At 39.5% G+C, this 21,758-nt stretch overlaps 1 protein-coding gene across 2 annotated transcripts in view; it reads right to left on the reverse strand.

Moving 5' to 3' along the window:
• STK38L (serine/threonine kinase 38 like) overlaps positions 1-21,758 on the reverse strand; it is an 86,263-nt gene that overhangs the window by 34,159 nt on the left and 30,346 nt on the right. The window contains exon 1 of one of the 2 annotated variants that reach the window (XM_044229160.1): positions 7,718-7,727. The exons of the other annotated variant lie outside the window; for it this stretch is intronic. The gene's annotated coding sequence lies outside the window, so the exon portion shown is untranslated. Of the gene's footprint in view, positions 1-7,717; positions 7,728-21,758 lie in introns of those variants that run through there. 2 annotated transcript variants of the gene reach the window in all.

Here is a 21,758-nt window from a genome sequence, read left to right on the forward strand (position 1 = left end):
CAACCAACCAAAATCTTCTGTAATGCCTCCTAAAAAAAGCACAAAGAAATCACACCTAAGTAATGCTTGCGCAAGTCAGAGAGAAAGATGTGTGATGAACTCAGGGTCTGGCCTTGGAGGACAGATTACTGGCTGTCCAGGGACCTCGTGAAGAAAGCTCTGCCCTTCAGCTTCCAGAGATCCAGAACAATCAAATTCTGGAAGCTCCGTTAGCCTAAGAGTTCACAAGGGACTGATACGCATGACATAACAGTAATTTACTGATTTACACAATAAGAAATTGAGCAACAAGGAACAGAGACTTGTATCTTCTGGAAAATGTATTCCAACCTTGCAGGCAAACTAGATGTAAAACCTTAATTAGGATCAGAAGATTACTTGGTGAGCACGGCATCAAAACAAAGAGAACCATTATTCAGTTGTTTAATGGCATCAGACTGAGGCAGATTCTAAAAAAACAAATAAATAGGAGATGGATCATGATCTTGCCCAAGGTACTTTAAAGTAGATAGAGATGGCCAGCATTAAGCTCTCCTGCTGACTGGGCTTTCCCAGAATGAAGCAAAATTGAGAAGCTAGATATGGGCAGAACTATTACTGAGCAAAACTTTGGGGGACATTTTTGTGAAACATAAAAAAAAATTGCTAGGGAATTCAAAACACTTCTAAACATCAGTAATTGTGTGCATCAACAGTACATAGCAATATGAAGTTGTTTTAGATAAAAATGTAAGAACCTGAGGTCTTATAAAAGAGGAATAAACACAGGGTCAGGTTTCTCCCATCATAAGACGATGTAATGAGTTTAACTCCAAAATCCAAAGGTGGATGTTGAGTAATGAAAAACAATTTCCAGATACCGTATCATCTAATCATGATTAAGTCCTTCTACTCTACTTATACATACACAACTGCAAGTACGTGTACTGTGTTTTAAAAACAAATCAAAGCAAAACCTATTCATCTTTGTAATGAAAGTATTACAATACCAGACGAAGTGCTGAGCACACAGTAGGCATTCAGTAAATGATGGTAACAGAACTCAAATTTAATAGAGTTGAAATTACGTTTCACACGTAATAGTTTTCTTTGGATTAAAAACTACAGAATCATTTAGTGTTGGGTTAACTTCAGAAAAAAAATCCTCCTTAAGAGACAATTGCAGAAAAAGCCAAAATCCCACCCTTAGTCTTGATTAAATAATGCCATTTAGAAATTAGCTTTAAAAACAAGAAAAAATAATTTCCTTCTAACTAGATACAAATTGACTTTAAAAACTTCAAATTGAACAAAACCAACAACAGAAGTGAACAAATTATTACAAAGAATGATCTAGATGACTGGCACTTATTATATTGCAAATTTATTCCTCTAATGGATTTAACACTGTCCTTTGTCTTTTACTGAAGCCCTTTCTTTAGTCAGAAAAAGAACAGGATACAATTTGCAAGTCTAGAATTCCTGGACTGATAAAAACAACACTAGGTGCCCTTGAATTTCCTGTTCACGTGTTTTCGCCAGACTCCCCTATTCATTAATGTAGACAGTACCAATAGTTAAGTCCAACATTCTTTCGTTTATTAAGCCTGGGGAAAGGAGATAACAAATCTGGCACTTAAGTTACCTATAAATAGATGTGTCTCCAACCATTTACCATCAAATTTCTAAAGTAGGAAAACAGAACTGTTTTACCTGACTGGCCAAACACACTACTTAACTGGGGATTTCACCTTAGTTTCCACTACTACGTATCAGAGGAATGAGTATCCTTAATGTTACTGTATTGCCTTGGAGTATAAAAAGTTTTCTAAATGCATTTAGTCACAACCATAACACCCCAAGCTACAACGGGTCCTCAGATTGGATACTGTATATGCTGGGTCCCTAAGGATAGAGCAGCCACAGTTTCTTTCCCCTGGGCAGTATATTCAGAAGAGCAAGAAATTCAGTCAGGTGAAGGTTCAAGTTCCAGCACTCAGTCTTCCTGGTTGTATTATTTCCAGCTCATATATACTGCAGATTTATACCATGTGCCAGCACTGCACATATTACTGAGAATACTAAGAAGGATAAAATATAGTCTCTGCCTTAGGGAGTTCACCATCTTATGGGCATGCAAAGAAGGGAGAAATTAGCTCTCCAAGGGTTTAAGAGGAGTCAAAGGTTTTACAGAAGAGGAAATACTTGAACTGAATATTGGGGTGGGTGGGGAGGAGTAAGGGTTCACAACTCAGATGGACAGGTCAGAGGAGAAAGAGGTGTAAGGGTGTGAAACAGACTGACATGAGAAGTGTAGACATGGCTTGAGTATATTCAGTGAAACAGCAGAAGATGAAGGTGGAAGCGCAGGTAGGAGTCATGATAAAATACCTTTCTGTCATGTGAAAATATTCTAAGCACAAATGGGAGCCATTCAGGGCTTTTAACTACGTAAAAAGTAGTGGCCAACAAATAACATTTCCTGAGGGCTTATTACTCAAGTATTAAGAACTCTGCTAAAAATGGTATATGTTTTAATGCTGCCAATCCTCCTGTCACCAACAAGACCATAAGACCTGAACTTTACCACCCACCTGCATGTACCCACCTGCATGTACCTACCTACCTTTGTCCCACATTTTCCTTAAGTTCTTTCCAGGTTATCTTTCAACTCAGGCAAAGACCTAATGGGCACAGCATCCCATGACAGAAACCAACACTACCCCTCAAGCTGTAACAGCTGCCATGGGGAAGAGCTCCAGAGGCCCAGACCACCCAGACCAGTTTGAACTTATCCACTGACTCACACCTGCACAGACGGACTCAGGAGTGACCCCCAGTGACCTCTACCTCATTATCATGCTAAATTCTCCACCCAAGGAGGAGCACAAGCCTCATTAACACAATGTACAAAGTATGTCTAGGCATGTTTCCTTGAGGCACATGTATGACCATATGGCTGCCTCTACATACAATGACAAGGATCCCCTTTCTAAATACTCATCCTAACTGTAAATAAAAGGAACCCGTTCATTCCGGGAATCACAGCTTTGGAAGTTATTCCCTGTGACCTCCTTATTAGGTGCAAATAAAATTGAATTTTATGACAACTCCACCTGATGTAGTTTCTATGTATAAGTCACCAAGGAGCTAACTCATGTTGTTCGATTACATGTTAGTTCAGTTACATAACTCATGTTATATTCGGTTATACCTCTCAAATCCTATCTGTTTGGCACTTCAGATAGAGTATACTAGTACAGGGAGGATGGCAAAAAAAAAAAAAGGCTGGGAGTAGATTAGATTGAAGGGATGTAAATCAGGTTAGGGGGATGCAGTAATACATAGTCATGGATTACAAACTTGTGGCCTGCAGTCGTATCATGCTTAGCTTGTACTGTGACTTAGAAATTAGAAGACTTTGCGGCACCTGGGTGGCTCAGTGGGTTAAGTCTCTGCCTTTGGCTCAGATCATGATCTCCAGGTCCTGGGATTGAGCCCTACATCGGGCTCTCTGCTCAATGGAGAGCCTGTTACCCACCCCCCTGCCCTGCCCCTGTCTTCTGCTCTGCCTAATTGTGATCTCCCTCCCTCTCTCTCTCTGTCAAATAAGTAAATAAAATCTTTTTAAAGATTTTTTTTTTTTTTTAATTTGACAGAGAGAGATCACAAGTAGACAGAGAGGCAGGCAGAGAGAGAGGTAGAGGGAAGCAGGCTCCCTGCTGAGCAAAGAGCCCGATGCGGGACTCGATCCCAGAACACTGAGATCATGACCTGAGCCGAAGGCAGCGGCTTAACCCACTGAGCCACCCAGGCGCCCCAGTAAATAAAATCTTTAAAAAAAGAAAAAGAAAAAGAAACTAGAAGACTTCACATAAGAATTCAGATTTTTGGTCCTCTTGAAAAATCAGCTCAGTCAGATATGAGCCCACATTACTGCCTGGAACAGAGAGGCAGCTGCCCCCTTGCAAAACAGGACATCCTGCACACGGCCACCAACTTTCTACTTCTTTTTGCCCAGTGTCCTCCACACATTTTATTACCTGACTGCCTCTGGTAAGCAGCTGAAATCACAGTCTTTGGTTTAATATGAAAGAATGAGGGCCTAATTTAAGATAGTAGCAGAAAAGATTAAAAGAGGAGCTCATATATTCAGAGGGAAAGATGAAATCTATAATTACCTCTGGGTTTCAGATTGGGTGAGTGGGAAAATGGTGATAGCACTAATAAGAATAGGAATTATAAGAGCTAACGCGGCAGGAAAGAAAATAAGTTTAAGTCTGATTCTGTCTGAACTATGTCACCAGACTCAGTTTAAAATTTAGGCTTTATAATGTGAACTCTAAAGATTTACATTTAGAAATGGAAATGTTGGGGCGCCTGGGTGGCTCAGTGGGTTAAGGCCTCTGGCTTGGGCTCAGGTCATGATCCCAGCATCCTGGGATCGAGCCCCGCATCAGGCTCTCTGCTCACCCGGAGGCCTGCTTCCTTTCCTCTCTCTCTGCCTGCCTCTCTACCTACTTGTGATCTCTGTCTGTCAAATAATAAATACACAAAATCTTTAAAAAAAAAAAAAAAAGAAAGAAAAAGAAATGGAAATGTTCCTGAAAGTAGCAAAGAGAAGGGGATGAAGAACAACATTCATAAAATACCTAAGAATACCTTGATCAAGAAAAAAAAAAAAAAAAGTTAGCCTTTTTATGAGGAAATCTAATCATTGTGGAAGGAAGGGAAGAATTACTCAATTAATGGGTTGGAACAACTGGTTATCTATGTAAGCAAGCCAGATGTTCATTCCATTCCAACGGGCAAAATAAATTCAAATGGTTCAAAAGTGTGATCATAAAAGCTAAAGAGGAAAGAAAAGAGGAAGTAAAGTAAAAAGAAAAAGTTTAACTTCAAAAAAATTACAAGGAATATTAATGAGTAATTATCTGATCTTTGAATTGGCAGAACTGTATTTTTAAAATCACAATAAAAATAAAGCTACAGGGCACCTGGGTGGCACAGTGGGTTAAGCCTCTGCCTTTGGCTCAGGTCATGATCTCAGGGTCCTGGGATTGAGTCCCGCATCGGGCTCTCTGCTCCACAGAGAGCCTGCTTCCCCACTCTCTCTGCCTGCCTCTCTGCCTGCTTGTGACTTCTCCTTCTGTGTGTCAAATAAATAAAATCTTTTTAAAAAAATAATGCTACATATTATTACATAGAAATTTGGAATCTACATATATAGATGTCAAACAAGAGTAAAAGACAGTATTTGGGGAAAAAACTGCAAAATAACAGCATGTATTTAAAGTATATATTGAGGGGCACCTGGGTGGCTCAGTCATTAAGCATCTGCCTTGGGCTCAGGTCATGATTCCAAGGTTCTGGGATCAAGCCCTGCATCAGGCTCCTGGCTGGGCAGGAAGCTTGCTTCTCCCTCCCCAACTCCCCCTGCTTGTGTTCCCTCTCTGTCAAATAAATAAATAAAATCTTTAAAAAAAAAAAGTGTATATTGAAGTATAAAGGTGTATCTTAAAAATAACAAATTCATTTCTTAAAATATATGAAAAGCTTGTAACACAGCTTTTTTTTTTTTTTAAGATTTTATTTATTTATTTGACAGACAGAGATCACAAGTAGGCAGAGAGAGAGAGAAAGAGAAGCAAGCTTCCTGCTGAGCAGAGAGCCCGATATGGGGCTCCATCCCAGGACCCCGGGATCATGACCTGAGACAAAGGCAGAGGCTTTAACCCACTAAGCCACCCAGGTGCGCCTTGTAACATGGCTTTTTAAACATTAAAATTGTAAAGGGAAAATAAGGACCCTAATAATAAAGAAATACTACTGATTGACAATATATAAAAAAAATAGCTAACATCCAAAAAATGTTCAATTTTCCCAAGTGAATCAAGGATTTAAAATAATACATATGTTCCCTATGTGAAAAGAGCCATAATTTAGGGGGAGACCCTCTTGGTCCAGGCTATCATGAGATGACCTTCTCATACATGTGTGTTTGTGTGTGGTTTTCTCCCACCTTTACTGAGATGTAAATAACATATAATGTTCTGCAATGTTAACACATACCAAGTAATGATCTGATACATAGATACAATATATGCCCACATCATGAAATGATTACCACAGTAAGGTTAGTTATCTATCACAATGTATAGTTAAAATTTTTGTGTGTGTGGTAAGAATTTGTAAGATTTACTCTCTTAGCAACTTTTTAAAATACAGTACAGTATTGTTAACTATAGTCACCATGCTGGACAGCACATCACCAGAATTTGTAACTGAAATTTTGTACATTTTTGCCACCTCTACCCATTCCCCCTCCAACTCCTCTTGCCCCTGGGTCCACGGCAACCACCAATCAAACTGCTATTTTTATAAGTTCAAATTTTTTTAGATTCCACATATAAGTGAGATCATACAGTATTTGTCTTTTTCTGTCTGATATATTTCACTTAGCCGAATACCCTCAAGGTCTATCTATGTTGTCACAAGTGGCAGGCTGTCCTTTTTTATGGCTGAATGATATTCTATTCTATTGAAATACCATATTTTCTTTATTCATTTACCCATGAGTAGACACTTAGGATGCGTCCATGTCTTGGCTATTGTGAATATGTTGCAATGAACACAGGGATGCAGCTCTCTCTTTGAGACAATGATTTCATTTCATTTGCACAGATATCAAGAGATGGAATTTCTAGAACATCGAGTAGTTCTATTTTTAGTTTTGGGGGAAACCTCCATACCAATTTATATTTCAACCAACAGTGTTTGAGAGTTGCTATTTTTCCATATCCTCACCAACACTTGCTATCTCTTGATAATACCTATCTTAACAGGTGTGAAGTAATATCACACAGTGGTTTTCATTTGCATTTTTCTGGAGGTTAGTAATATTAGCCACCTTTTAATTTATGTGCTGGCCATCCGAATATCTTCTTTGGAAAAAAAATGTTTAAGTCTTTGTCCATTTTAATCAGATTATTTGCTCTTCTTGCTATTGAGTTACATGAGTTCCTTATATATAGTAACCTATGTCCTGAGCTTTTTCTTTGCTGGGAGATTTTTGATTACTGATTCAATCTCCTTACTTATTACTGGTCTGGTCAGATTTTCTATTTCTTCAGGATTCGGTCTTGGTAGATTGTATGTTTGCAGGAATTCATCTATTTCTTCTAAGGATATCCAATTTGCTCGCCCTATGTTGTTCACTGTAGTCTCTTAGGATCCTTTGTCTTTCTATAGGATCAGCTATAATATCGTCTCTTTCATTTCTATTTTATTTGAATCCCTTTTGTTCTTGGTTAGTCTAGTTAAACGTTTCTTACTTTTGTTTACCTTTTCAAAAAACCAACCAAAAGTTTTGTTAAACTTTTCTATTGTTTCCTCATATCTACTTATTTCCGCTCACGTCATTATTAATTCCTTCCTTCAGGTAATTTTGGGCTTAGTTTATTCTTCTTTTTGTAGTTACTTGAGGAGTAAAGCTAGGATATTGGAGATCTTTCTTTTTTCCTTAATGTAGGCATTTATTACTATAAACTTACTATAAACTCTTAGAATCACCTTTGCTGCATCCCATACATTTTGGTATGTTGGGTTTCCATTTTCACTTGTTTCATATTTAAAATTTTTTTTCTTTTGATTTCTACTTTGACCCACTGGTTGTCTGGGGTGTGTTGTTTAATTTTCATGTATTTGTGAATTTTCTAGCTTTCCTTCTATTACTTACTGATTTCTAGTTTCACACCACTGTGGGGAGAAAGATACTTGATATAATTCCTGTCTTCTTGAATTTGTTAAGACTTGTCTTGTGGCCTGTTGGATGTCATGTTTTGTTTTAGTCTGCTAGGTCCATTTGGCCTAGTGTTATTCTTATCTGCTGTCTGCTTATTGATTCTCTGTCTGAACAATCTATCCACTATTGAGAGGGGTATTAAAGTCCCCAACAATTATTGTATAGCTGTTTACTTCCCTTTAGTTCTGGTTAGTATTTGTGTTATAGATTAGGCACTCTGACATCAGGTGCATAATTATTTATGGTTGTTATATATGCTTTTTTTTTAAAAAAGATTTTATTTATTTATTTGACAGAGAGAGAGATCACAAGTAGGCAGAGAGGCAGGCAGAGGGAGAGGGGGAAGCAAATTCCCAATTCCCTGCTGAGCAGAGAGCCCGATGTGGGGCTTGATCCCGGGACCCTGAAATCATGACCTGAGCTGAAGGCAGAGGCTTTAACCCTGAGCCACCCAGGTGCCCTGGTTGTTATATATTCTTAATTAACCCCTTTATCATTACATAATGACCTTCTCTGTCTCTTCTGACCATGTTTACCTTAGTCTATTTTGTCTGATTTAAGTTTAGCTATCCTTGCTTTCTTTTGATTTCCATTTGCTAGAAATAACTTTTTCCAACCCTTCACTCTTGGTCTATGTATGTCCCTAAAGCTTAAATGAGTCTCTTGTAGACAGGACACCATTGGATCTTGTTTTTTAATTCATTCAGTTATTCTGTATCTTTTGATTAAGAAATGATAGATAAGGACTTAATACTGTCATTGTGTTGTTTTCTGTTTTGTATATCCTTTCTTCTTTGCCTCCTATTTTGCTACTTGTTTTATGAATAATGACTTTTTCTTTTTTTGGCAGTATGCTTTGACTCCTTTATGATAATCTTTTGTGTTTCTACTATAAGTTTTTTGTGGTTATCATGAGGTTTACACTGATAACATCCTATTTTTTTTATTATTACGTTCAACTAGCAAAGGTATAGTGTATCAGTAGTTTACATCCTGTTTTAAGCTAGAAACAACTTAACTTTAGTAGCTGGCAGACACTTCACACTTTGACTTCTCTACCCCTCATATTTTAGGTTATTGGTGTTTTAATTTATATCACTTTGATATTGTATATTCAATAATAGGTTTTTATAGTTATGCTTATTTTTAAACTAGGGTTGTGAATTATGTGCCACCATTACAATATTTAAGAATGTGACCAGTGGGAGCACCTGGGTGGTTCAGCTGGTTAAGTGTCTGCCTTCAGCTCAGGTCACGATCCCAGGGTCCTGGGATCAAGCACTGCATCAGACTCCCTGCTCAGTGGGAAGCCAGCTTCTCCCTCTGCCTGCTGATCTCCATGCTTGTTCTCTCTCTCTCTGTTAAAAAAACATAAATAATCTTTGACAGACCAAGATCACAAGTAGGCAGAGAGGTAGGCAGAGAGAGAGGAGGAAGCAGGCTCCCTGCTGAGCAGAGAACCTGATGCGGGGCTTGATCCCAGGACCCTAGGATCATGACCTGAGCAGAAGGCAGAGGCTTTAACCCACTGAGCCACTCAGGTGCCCCCAAAACATAAATAATCTTAAAAAAAAAAAAAAAAAAAAAGAATGTGACCAGTGAGTTTTTACACATTCGTATGTTTTTATGATGTTGATTAGAATCCTTTTATTTCTACTTGAAGAACACAACTTTAATATTTCCTATAAATTAGGTCTAGGGTAATGCTTTTGTTGATTCAGAAAGTCTTTATCTCTCTTTCATTTGTAAAGGACAGCTTTACGGCATAGTATTCTTGGTTGACAGGTATTTTTCTTTCAATATTTTGAATATAACATCCATTCACACCTGGACTGCAAGGTTTCTTTTAAGAAACCACCTATAGTCTTATGAGGGCACCCTTGTATAAACAAGTTGGTTTTCTTTTGCTGCTTTCAAAATTCTCTTTTTTCTTTGACTTCTGACAATTTATAATGTATCCTGGTATAGCCCTTTTGGGTTCAATCTATTTGAGATTCACTACACCTCCTGAATCTGGATGTCCATTTCTGTCCCCAAGTCTGGAGAGTTTGCTGCCATTCTTACTTTATTATTATTATTATTATTTTTAAAGATTTTATTTATTTATCAGAGAGAGAGAGAGGGAGAGAGCGAGCACAGGCAGACAGAATGGCAGGCAGAGGCAGAGGGAGAAGCAGGCTCCCTGCTGAGCAAGGAGCCCGATGTGGGACTCGATCCCAGGACGCTGAGATCATGACCTGAGCCGAAGGCAGCTGCTTAACCAACTGAGCCACCCAGGCGTCCCACTTTATTATTTTTTAAGATTTTATTTTATTTATTTGGGGGCAGGGGGAAGAGCAGAGGGAGAGGGACAAGCAGACTCTGTGCTGAGAATGCTGCCCAACATGGGACTTGAGGCTTGATCTCAGAACCCTGAGATTAAGACCTAAGCTGAAACCAAGAGTTGGAGGCTTAACTGACTGAGACACCCAGACACCCCTCTCATTCTTGCTTTAAAGAGATTTCTGTCCCTTTCTCTTCTGAGTATGCATAATAATATACATATTCATAATATATATTTGCATCTCCTAATTGTGTCTTATAAGTCTGTAGACTTGCTTCACTCTTCTTTTTTCCTATATTTCAATTCACTAACTCTTTTTTCTACTTTGTTTAGTCTGTTACTGAAGCTCTCCATTGAATTCTTGAGTTCATTATATTCTTCAGCTCTAGAACTTCTGGTGTTTTTTTTTTTTAATAGTTTCCATCAAAAAGCTTTGTTGAACTTTTCATTTTGTACATGTACTGTTTTCTGACTTTCATTTAGTTGTGTGTCTGTGTGTCCTTGTAGTTCACTGAGCTTCTTTAGGAGGATTATTCTGAATTCTTTGTCAGATAGTTCACAGACTCTATTTCTTTAGGGTCAATTTTTTGAGTTCTATTAGTTTCCTTTAGTGGTGTCATGTTTACCTGATTCTTCGTGTTCCTTGATTCCTTGTGTTGGTATCTGCCATTTAAGTAATTGGTCTCTTCTCCCAGATTTTATAGGTTTAGCAGGGAAAGACCTTCACCAGTCAGCTCAGCTTGGAATACCAGACAGTTCAGCTGGTAGTTTCTATGGGCAGGCAGGGCTTCCTATCAGGGTCTCTAGTTGGGTGAGGCCACTACCCATGCTCTGAAGTTAGGGTGGCTGCAACTACCTCGCTCTGTGGTTGGGTGAGTCTGCTGGCTGGGCTCCACATTCTAGCAAGGGCAGTAGGAGGGCTCCCTGATCAGGTGGAGCTGCTGGCTGTGCCTGCTGTCAGGTGGGGCCACTAGCTGGATTCTACAATTACCTCTGGTCAAGTGAGGTCACAGGCTGTGTTCTCTGGGATGGTGGTACCACTGTTTGGACTCCCAGATTGGGCAGGGCTATGGCCTGGGCTTTGCAATCACTCCTGTTTGGGTGGGGTCTCAGACTGTGCTTCCCGACTGGATGGTAGCTCTGGCTGGTCTCCATGCTGAGGAAGGCTGCAGATAGGTCTTTGAGCTTAGACAGGCTTCTGGCTATGCTCTGGAATCAAACAGACTATAGGCTGTGCCCCAAGGTTGAGCAAGGTCTCAGGTTGCACTTCACAATCAGGTAAGCTGTTGGCTGTGCTCCATCCACTGTTGGAGAAGATTGCTGGCTGAGTTCTCTGGTTGGGAGGGGCTCTATTTGTGTTCTATAGTTAGTTGGGCTAGAGATTGTGCTCTGCAAATGGACCGGGTTGCTGTCCAAGCTTCCTCACCAGGTGAGGCTGCAGGCTATGCTCCCACTTGGACAGGTCACTGGCTAACTGGGCTCCCTGCCTCGGAGAGGCAGCAGGCAGTGCTCAACAATCAGGCAGAGCCATAGTCTGCACTCTGTTGCAGGGCAGGACTGTAGGGTGGGCTCGGCAACCGGGTAGTATCACAGATTGGGCTCTAGAGCTGTCCAGGCTCACTGTTCAGGTTCCCAGGTTGTGCAGTGTCAGAGACTATACTAATAGTGTACTCACCAGGGCTGCTGGCTTGGCTCCCTGCCCAAGCAGGGCTGTCGGATAGGCCCTGTGGCTGCACAGTTTCTTTGGCGGGATGGGAATGGAGGCTATACTCAGCACTTGGACAGAGTTGTGAATGTCCTGCCCTTGTGGGGCCACAGAACACGCTCCATACTCAGTATGGTTTGTTGGCTGGGTCCAAATAAGGCAGACCTACCAATCAAGCTCCTTAATAGACAAGGCCACTGCCACTGATTTGGCACTGCAGATGGGCAGAGCAGCTGGCTGGGGTCTCTGCTCAGGCACCACTGTGAATAGAAATCTGGTCCACCAAGATCTGAGCACCGGGTGGTATATCCCCAGCCTCCTCCTCTATCTGATCCCCAGTAGTAGAGCCTTGCAGATTTTCCCAGTAAGCCTTGTGAGGTGAGACCAAAGTGGGCATCCCTGGATGTATCCCACAAGGCCAGAGGAGCTGGATGTCCACCTTGGGCTCTCCTTTCCACTGGAAAAGCCATAGGCCCAGGGGGCCCTTCTCAGTACAGCAACTGTGCCGGCCAGCAGGCAGGAAGTGGGGGCCAATGAGGTCAGAGTATGTGGTCCTTCTCAGTCTCTGTGATACAGGGGGTTGCTTCAGCCTCATACCTACGTTCTGGGATTATTACAATGGTGTTGTCTATAGGTAGTTGCTAGTTGGTCTTCTTAAGAAGGAGGCTGAAGTTGGAAGCAATCTATGTTACCACCTTGATGATATCACTCTCTGTGCTTATGTTAATTGATAGGAATATAATCCCTTTGGTAGGGAGTATAGCAATTGGTATGAAGAAACTTAAGGTTTTGAAGGGTTTTTTGACATAATAATTTTACCTTTAGGAATCTAATAATAAAAATTGCAGCAAAGATTTATAGAGTTGTTTTTAAATCAAAGCATTATTTAAAATAGCAAATAAAACAAATGATTAAAACTAGGTGAAATGATTGATGGAATGTTTATAGCATGAAATACCACAGAAATACTGAAGTAAATTTCCCCAAAAAAATTTAACATGAGAAATAATATGAAGTAAACAGGATACAAAGATCTATAGGTAAAATATGAACTCAGTGATATAAAAAAAAGGGGGAATAAATTATGGCATAAAATTATGGATAGTTTAGATTTTTGTCCTTTATCATTTTTTTAAAGATTCTAATTTTTCCATAATGGGAAAACAATAATTTTTATAATAAGAAAAAAGAAGTACTTCAAAGTAATTGTGTGAGGACAGACATGGGAGCAGAAAAAGGGAATTAAACTGAATTTTTCAGCCCACCTGGTTTTCCAGGTACCTCTGTACTTGGGAGTTTTTTCCTATGAACCAAATTCTCAGTTCTGGTTTAGTGGAGGATAATGAGGAACAGCAAAAAGAGTCTGAGTCATGGAATAAAGTTAAATACAAACCACAAGACTAATGAGAATTCTGAAAAGTTTTCCAGTCATATCTTATATTTTTTAGGAAAACAGATTTTTAGTGGTTTATACTCATGAATGTTTATAAGGGCTCAAACTGTTTGTTGCTCTCTTAACTAGTTTGTCTACTGGGGAGTCCAAAGGCCCATCTCAAAATCAAAAACACAAGGTAGCACAAGTCTTACCTCAATTAACTTCATGTCTTATTTAGAGTAAGGGAACTACTCCAAAATCATAAGAGACAAAATGAGGGCTCTAGCTTCAGAGATCTCCACACTCCCCTTTACTCCTTCTTTAAAGGAGATACAGCCTGATTTAAAGCACCAGTATAACAAAAAATGCCTATTTTGTGCTAAAAGGTGAAGGTTTGGTGTGACCAGAGAAAAAGCAATGGAATGGTGAGAGGTGGTGTGAGGCACTGTAAAGGAAAGGGGAGCAGCTCACACACTTCCATCACTCAGTGGTCCAACTGGAAGAAGCTGCTCATCTTCGAACTCCTGCCTTTCACTTTCTTAAAAGTAAGTGTCTAAGAGGAATGAGCATGGGAATTGGAATGGGAATGGGGGAGAGAGAGAGAGAGAGAAACGGACTGACGTTCATACCCAAAATGAAACCTGAAAACAGGCTTCAGTTTAAGTGAGGATGTAAAATATGAATTTTCCGGAAATGACTGATTAAAAATATAAGCTCATGGCTGAATTGTCCCATTCACTCAAAAATATTCAAAACTTCTATGTCACTGAAGAGGTTCAAGAGAGATGTAGGTTACTTTGTTGTACCAATTTCTTTTATATTCCCTAATTTTACTTTTAAAATTATTACTGCGTTCTCTTGTTCACTTTCCTTTTCAAACAACAACCACTCACTGAAAGAGATCAGACTAATCTAACATCCTAAGAGCCAGAAGCAGCAATTCTTTTTGAGGGCAAGAATTGGATTAGACTAAAAATAAAACATGGTATCACCAAGTTCACAATTTTAAGATGTAAGTAGCTCTGAGTTACTTTTAGCTATTTTGAGTCATTTAAACTCTCCCAAGAGGCTTTTTGACCATCACAAGTGACCAACAAAAACTGCTCCCAGCTAAAAGCAGACATACCATGTGACTCATAAGATTCAGATATTGTGTTAAACACTCAGATTACTTGCCTTCTGCAACCGTGAGAAAATCCAGGAGCTACTTCACCTCATTTAAGGCACTTAAATCTTTAAGGCAGAAAAAAATGTTTTTAGTGCTACTGACCTTTATAATTAATACCTAAACAGCTGATTAGCTGTCAAATGGTCATACCATTTGATTGGCTTGTGATCTTTAGAACACGATTCCGGTCTATTTGGAAAACAAATATAGGCAAGGGGAAAAAATGCCTAAGATGGAATAAAAAGTAAACTGTATAGTTTGTTGTCATCAAGGATATCCTGTAATTCAAGTGGGTAGACTGGCAAATCCTCCCATAAATCAGTTTATGAGTTCAATTCTGTTCAGTATTTTTCTGGATTTCACTAAAGGTCTAAGGTGGCAAATTTAGTTCAGCAACACGCAAGACTGCTAGAATCACAGCACCCAACAACAGAAGCTGTATTATCTAATCCATCTCCCTCATTTTACAGAATTGTGGCCCACAGTCATCTGGCTACCTGGTGGACAAGCCTGGACTTGAACCAGTCACTCGACCTTCCGCTGGAGCTCGCAACCTAGTGGGAGAGTCCACGGTGCGGCGGCACCTCTGGGACTCTGTATTACCCTGTGGAGAAGCTGGCTCTCAGGACACTGACAGCCCGGGCCAAGTTCTGTACTACATGGTGTCCATGAGATCTAACACTGATGTCCAAGTCCAACGCTAAATCACTGTTTACCGTCTTAGGATTACAGATCTGTGGATCAAATAACTGGTTTCGGCCTGCTTTTCAGATGATGGAAGAATGACATTTTTACTCCAAACTTTCTAATAAACCCAAAATATTATGACTAAAGCCTTCTTGAAAGTGATTAGGATTTCGATTATAGAAGTTAACTGCCATGAAGTGAACAAAATTCAGCCTGGGACCCACCTCTATCTATGATGATTTCCTCATAAAAATATTCCCCAAAGTGAGGTTTTCAAAATCTTAGATACCACATGGAATCATGGGCACTCCTTGTCCATGGCAGCTGAGCGCGAGGGCAAAGCTAAGTGTACATACATCCAGTTGTCTGGATTCTGCCCTAGGTATTCTATAACATGAAATAAGATCTCTAAAATAAAAAATGTACTTTTTTCTTTCCAAACTGGAAATATCTTTTTCTATTTATGAAAGCAAAATGTTTTATATAAATTGCAACATGAAAGTGACCTCACACTCCTACCTCCCATATCAGCCAGTTTTATTGGCTGCCAGACTGGCGTTCCACTGCCTGGATTTAAATTCTGGCTCTGTCACTGGCGAACTCTGAGAGCTCTCAGGGTGTCAGTGTCCTTATCTACAAAACAGAGACAATGGTGGTGTGCAAGAATTAACAACTAGTGTTTATTAAGTACTTGATGAAGTGTAGGTATTATTCCGAGCACTTAAACCATATTAACAAGTTTTAATAAAGTAGCTGACGGAAAGACATTAGAGCACTGAACAGTGCCTGAGCCTTAGTCACATGTTCACTGAATGTCAATGGTTGTTCTAATGACCTTCCCTAACCTTAACATGTGTACACACACACACACACACACACACTCACAGATGGTTTTAATACAAATGGGCTCCTATAAACTGCTCTGTAACTCGGTTTTCCCCTATTTTAACATAAACAGACCCACTTTATCTTCTTTAGGGAGCATACTGTAATAACATTTTCCAACATACAGTGAGTTGCTTTGTGCTTTGTGTATCATCTCATATAACCCTCATACAAACCCTAAAAAGAATGTGCTATTTATTACTATTCCTACATAGACAGGAGGAAAGAAAGATTCAACTGGGTCAAGTAACTTGCCCAAGATCATATAGCTAACTGTGGTGGAACCGGGATCTGAACTTAGTGACCACAGTGCTCTCCATTCTCTGTAAGGCCCTACTTTTAAACTAATGTCCACTAACAGACACTTAGATGGATGGCTTCCATTTTGCGTAGGTCTTTTTAGCAATGCTGCAGTGAACATACTCAGATCACAGACTACACACTCTTTCTTTTATTTCCTTATTGTATTCTTCTGGTGTGCAACTGCTGAATCAAAGAATATTAACATTTTAAATTTTGACACACAAGGCAATATTCCCTTCCAGAGAGATAGTGCCAACTGAACATCTACAGATATGTGAAAGAGGCAACACTGGGTACCGTCCATCTTTTTTTTTTTTTAAAGATTTTATTTATTTATTTGACAGACAGAGATCACAAGCAGGCAGAGAGGCAGGCAGAGAGAGGGGGGGAAGCAGGCTCCCCGCTGAGCAGAGAGCCCAATGTGGGGATCGATCCCAGGATCCTGGGATCATGAACTGAGCTGAAGGCAGAGGCTTAACCCACTGAGCCACCCAGACACCCCACTCTCCATCTTTTTAATCTTTGCCAGCCTGATGGTTAAAAAAAAAAAAATCCTACTGTTGTTTATGTATTCCTTTGACTAAAATGAGTTAAGCATATTTTCACATATTTTAAATATTTCTTCTTTTCTAAGCTGTCTGATTTAAGTTCCTTGCCACTTTTGTATTGGAAGATTCATTCTTTAATAAAGTGAGACTATATTTTAACAATATAGTTATCATAGCCCAGTTTTAGTTATTTTAAATGCTTAAATCATACCTTAATGCCAATATTTAAATAATTTTGGTTTATACAACTTACAAAAAAAGTCAAAGAATGCTTTAGCTCATGTAGGAATTACAGTCATTACATTAGAAGCAGAGCACTTTCCTACAAATCAGTAAGAGCAAGTCAAAACTATTATCACACAACTCACAGGTTGAAGATGTAAATCGAAAGAGTTTTCCAGACTAAGTAAGAGTTTCTGTTATTGGGATATGACATTAAGATGCTATTATTCGAAGACAAATACCATATGATTTCACTTATTTGTGGAATTTAAGAAACAAAACTGATGAACAAACCATAAGAGACTCTTAAATATAGAGAACAAATGAAGGGTTGTTTGAGGGGAGGTCAGTGGGGGAGTGGGGTAACTAGGCAATGGGCATTAAGGAGGGCATGTGATGTCATTGAGCACTGGGTATAATATGCAACTGATGAATCACTAAATTCTACCCCTGAAAGTAATACGTTAACTTGAATATAAACAAAATCTAAAAATAGTGAAAACAAAAAGACCCTATTGTTTGGACCCTATTTATTTAGGCCAGCATACATAATTTTTTTTTTAAATGATGTCAATCGGGTGCCTGGGTGGCTCAGTAGGTTAGGCATCTGCCTTCAGCAGATGGGATCGAGCCCCATGTGGGGCTCCCTGCTCAGTGGAGAGCCTGCTTCTCCCTCTTCCTCCACCTTCTGCTCTGCCTACCTATACTTTCTCTATCTCTCTGTCAAATAAATAAAATCTTAAAAATAGATAGATAGATAGATAGATAGATAAAATAAAATAATGCCAATTTACTCTTCAACAGATGACTTCCCAGCATAGATAATGACCCTCTGGGAAGCAACTAAGCAATGTCATTGTCATTATTATCACTGTCATCACAGTGGCTTATGGCTACTATCATTAAGCACCTTACCTTCTCTGCACCAAACAGTTCTGTATGCATCACCTCACTTAATCTTCACAACTGTCTGAGGTAGGTACTATTTCCCCATTTAACAAATGAGAAACTGAGGCTTCAAGCCATTAAGTTACTTGCCAGAGGCTCTCAACTAAAAGTGGTGGAGCTGGGATCTGAACCCTGTCTGACCCCAGGGCTACTACTGTTCTATTGTTCTAACATCACTCCTACATTTTACAATCAGACTCAACTAGTTCAACAAAGCTAAAACCAAAAATAAATCTGCTAACCTCCTAAAGACCACTCAAAAGAATTACTGGTCTATTCTTACACAATCCCCTTATTTATTCTTAATAAATCTGAAAGCACTGTTATAGTTCCTGGTTTTACAGAAACTGAAAAGAATCAAGTAGCCCATCGTCCTAGGAATGAGGCTGTGTTAACCTTCCTCCCACTCAACACACCCTCTTGCCCAAACAGCTGTACAGACTGTTTTTTTTTTTTAAAGATTTTATTTATTTATGTGACAGACAGAGATTACAAGCAGGCAGAGAGGCAGGCAGAGAGAGGGAGGAAGCAGGCTCCCCGCTGAGCAGAGAGCCCGATGCGGGGCTCGATCCCAGGACTCCGAGATCATGACCTGAGCAGAAGGCAGCGGCTTAACCCACTGAGCCACCCAGGCGCCCCCAGACTGTTTAAAGAGTTTTATAATCTTTTGGGAACCTTTGCAATTATTTCACAGATTATTTAAAATATGTAGTCTATCCTATGCTGTCATCACTTACTTGTCTAAATAGGAGGAAAGTATCAGAATGCTTTACTCTGTGAGCAGGAGGATTAACCAACACTGAGTGGCAGTCAGAAACCCAGCAAAGTTGCCACAGTAGGGTTGAAGTTCACATTTAACAAATGCTGCTTCTAGATGCATTACCAAGAGCCCTGAAATAACCTCAGAAAGCCGGAGAGGTCTCCAGAGTTGTGACAAAGGAGTCTCTTTGATCTGTTTGGCAGCCTTACAATCAGAAAGTTCTTCTTGCATCTAACCTAAATATCTCCTACTGAAATTCAAACCCATTTATTTTTCTCAGATTCTCCATAAAAATGAACTTCAACTGCAGAAATTAATTTGCCCAAATTCTCATAGCAAATAAGAAAAGAGTAGCTAGAAGCAGCACTGGTTTCCTGGAGTCTCATCATTCCATAATCCCAATCTCTTAAATTTTCAGTCAGTTTGGGTAAGGGAAAAACTGCTCATCTTCCTCAAAAAAAACGTGAAACTGATTTGAGAATAAAGCTGCCCTTCTGAAATCCTTGTGATTTGTATTTATTTAAGAATTTAAAAAAACAGAAACCCTTCACAAACTTTTAAAGGTCTTTAATTAATAAAAATAAAATCAGGGTGCCTGGTTGGCTCAGTGGGTTAAGCCGCTGCCTTCGGCTCAGGTCATGACCTCAGGGTCCTGGGATCGAGTCCCGCATCGGGCTCTCTGCTCAGCAGGGAGCCTGCTTCCCTTCCTCTCTCTCTGCCTGCCTCTGCTTACTTGTGATCTCTCTCTGTCAAATGAATAAATAAAATCTTTAAAAAAAAATAAAAATAAAAATAAAAATAAAATCCTAGGTAACTCTTTTATCAACTACCCCTAGGTTGGGGACAGTGTGACACGTTTCACAGGCACGACAATCTTTCATCTTCACAATTCTATGAAATAGATGTTTCTAGACTTATAGATGAGAGAACAGAGACTTTTAAGTCACCACCCCAAAGATATACAACTAGTAAATGGAACCTGGTCTGCTTTGTATCAGGGACCAAGCTCACAACCCATTTAACCATACTGTCTCTCATGTGACTTTTATTTTCAAATGAGTAAGCCCCACTTTACAGAGTACTTTCTTCCTGAAAGTACCACACTCCTTATTACAAATTTGATCTTCCTCATCTCTTTCCATTGTAAAATGTGTGGAAAAATAACACCCCAAGCTTTCACAAAACTAAAGAGTCATACTTAAAAATACAGCAGACATTATTTATTTTTTTTAAAAATACCACGTTGTACACTGTCTTCTTTTTAAAGATTTTATTTTTAAGTAATCTCTACACCCAATATGGGGCTCAAACACACAACCCTGAGATCAAGTGTCACATGATCTATGTACTGAACCAGCCAGGCACCACTAGTGGACATTTTTTAAAAACTAAAAAAAAAAAAAAAAAAAAAAAAAATATGTGCACTAAGAATTAGGAGTGAGTATGATCATCTACAGAACTTTTGCACTAGATAATCATCTTGTCACAGTCCATTCTGAGACTCTTCTTTGTTCCATTAATCTATCCATCCATCCATCCTTCCAAGTATCCACCCATGCATTCTCACACCTAAACTAAACTATTTTATTTTCAGAGCTGTAAAATACTTTTTGACACCTGGTTGGGCAAACCTCTCCCCTTTTTCCTTGTGTCTCTTTCCTCAAATTTTTACATACTCTTTCATATGAATTTTAGAATCTGCTTGTAAAGTGCAATTAAAAACTTGGAATTTTGATTGGGTATTGTCTTTTTTTTTAAGATTTATTTATTTTAGAGGGAGAGAGAGAGAAAATGCATGCAAGTGGGAGGCGGGGCAGAAGGAGAGAGAGAGAGAGGGGGAAAGAAGCAGACTCCTTGCTGAGCACAGAGCCTGACGCAGGGATCCATCTCATGACTCTGAGGTCATGACGTGAGCCAAAATAAAGAGCTGGATACCTAACCAACTGAGCCACCAGGGGCCCTACATATTGTCTTTTTGAAAAGAGGAAAAAAACATGGTTTAAACTAAGCCAGCATCAGCCTTGGGCTTCAAATAACCATTTTTATTTTAGTTCTTTGCCAAGGTATTTCTGCCACCTGGGGACAAGTTTCCAGATTGAAGGTTATGGTTTTTTTATAGTCCTTCTAAAAAAAACTGCATCCAAACTTACAGTGTCTGTTATTGATTGCAGAAAACAAAATAAGAATTCAATAAACCTATGAAGTGGTATTTGCAAGACAGTTAAGGCCTTGGGATCACCAAAGAGAAAAATAGAAGAAACAAGCTAAGCCAATACTTCCACAGGTTTCAGGTAAGGCTCATCAAAAACTGGCCATCATTATCACCTGATACATACTAGACTCTTTGCTAGAAGGAAGAGATCCAAACAGTAAGAGATTATATGAGCACTCGAAAATCCCATATTTTTGAACAGAGCAAGACTAACTCATAGAAATAATTAGTACATGCAACAAAGTCTGGATGGGCCTTTGAGATACAAGCAAGGCTTCAGAACAGGGAAAAAATGGGCGCAGGCTGCAGTTCCCAGTAAGAACTAGTAGGTTGGGTAGCTCAGCTCTAGCTTCACTGAATGCTTCACAGTACTCAAAATTTAATGACACCTATTCAAAAGTCCACGTGAAGAAAAATGGGATGATCTCAATTTGCTTGATAAAGCAAGACTAAGCCAAGTCTACAACACCTGAATAGAAGGGCTGAGATTCTTTGGGAAAGCATCACCCTTTGTTCTTGCTGAAGCTACTCCCCATGATGTGCACAAACTGTGGCCTGCACGAGATGATCCAACGGGAAATACCCCCAATGCTTTGTGGCTCGAGGGATTACTCAGTACCAGAACCTTATCCTACTCCCCTCTATGCAACCAGAAAAGTCCCTATTCCATAGGACTTGCATCCACAAAAACCTCTACCCAGTTTCCCAACATCATGGAAATTTACTAGTTCACTCAGAAGACCTAGTATGTGGGCTCATCTATTTGTGGAAAGAGGTAGTTCTTTCCAAAATTATTGAGTCAGAAAATTTTACCAGCACTAGATTTGTTTAAAAAAAAA

Source organism: Neovison vison, chromosome 12 (genome assembly GCF_020171115.1).
Source record: "Neovison vison isolate M4711 chromosome 12, ASM_NN_V1, whole genome shotgun sequence".
In the NCBI taxonomy this organism is placed as follows: domain Eukaryota; kingdom Metazoa; phylum Chordata; class Mammalia; order Carnivora; family Mustelidae; genus Neogale; species Neogale vison.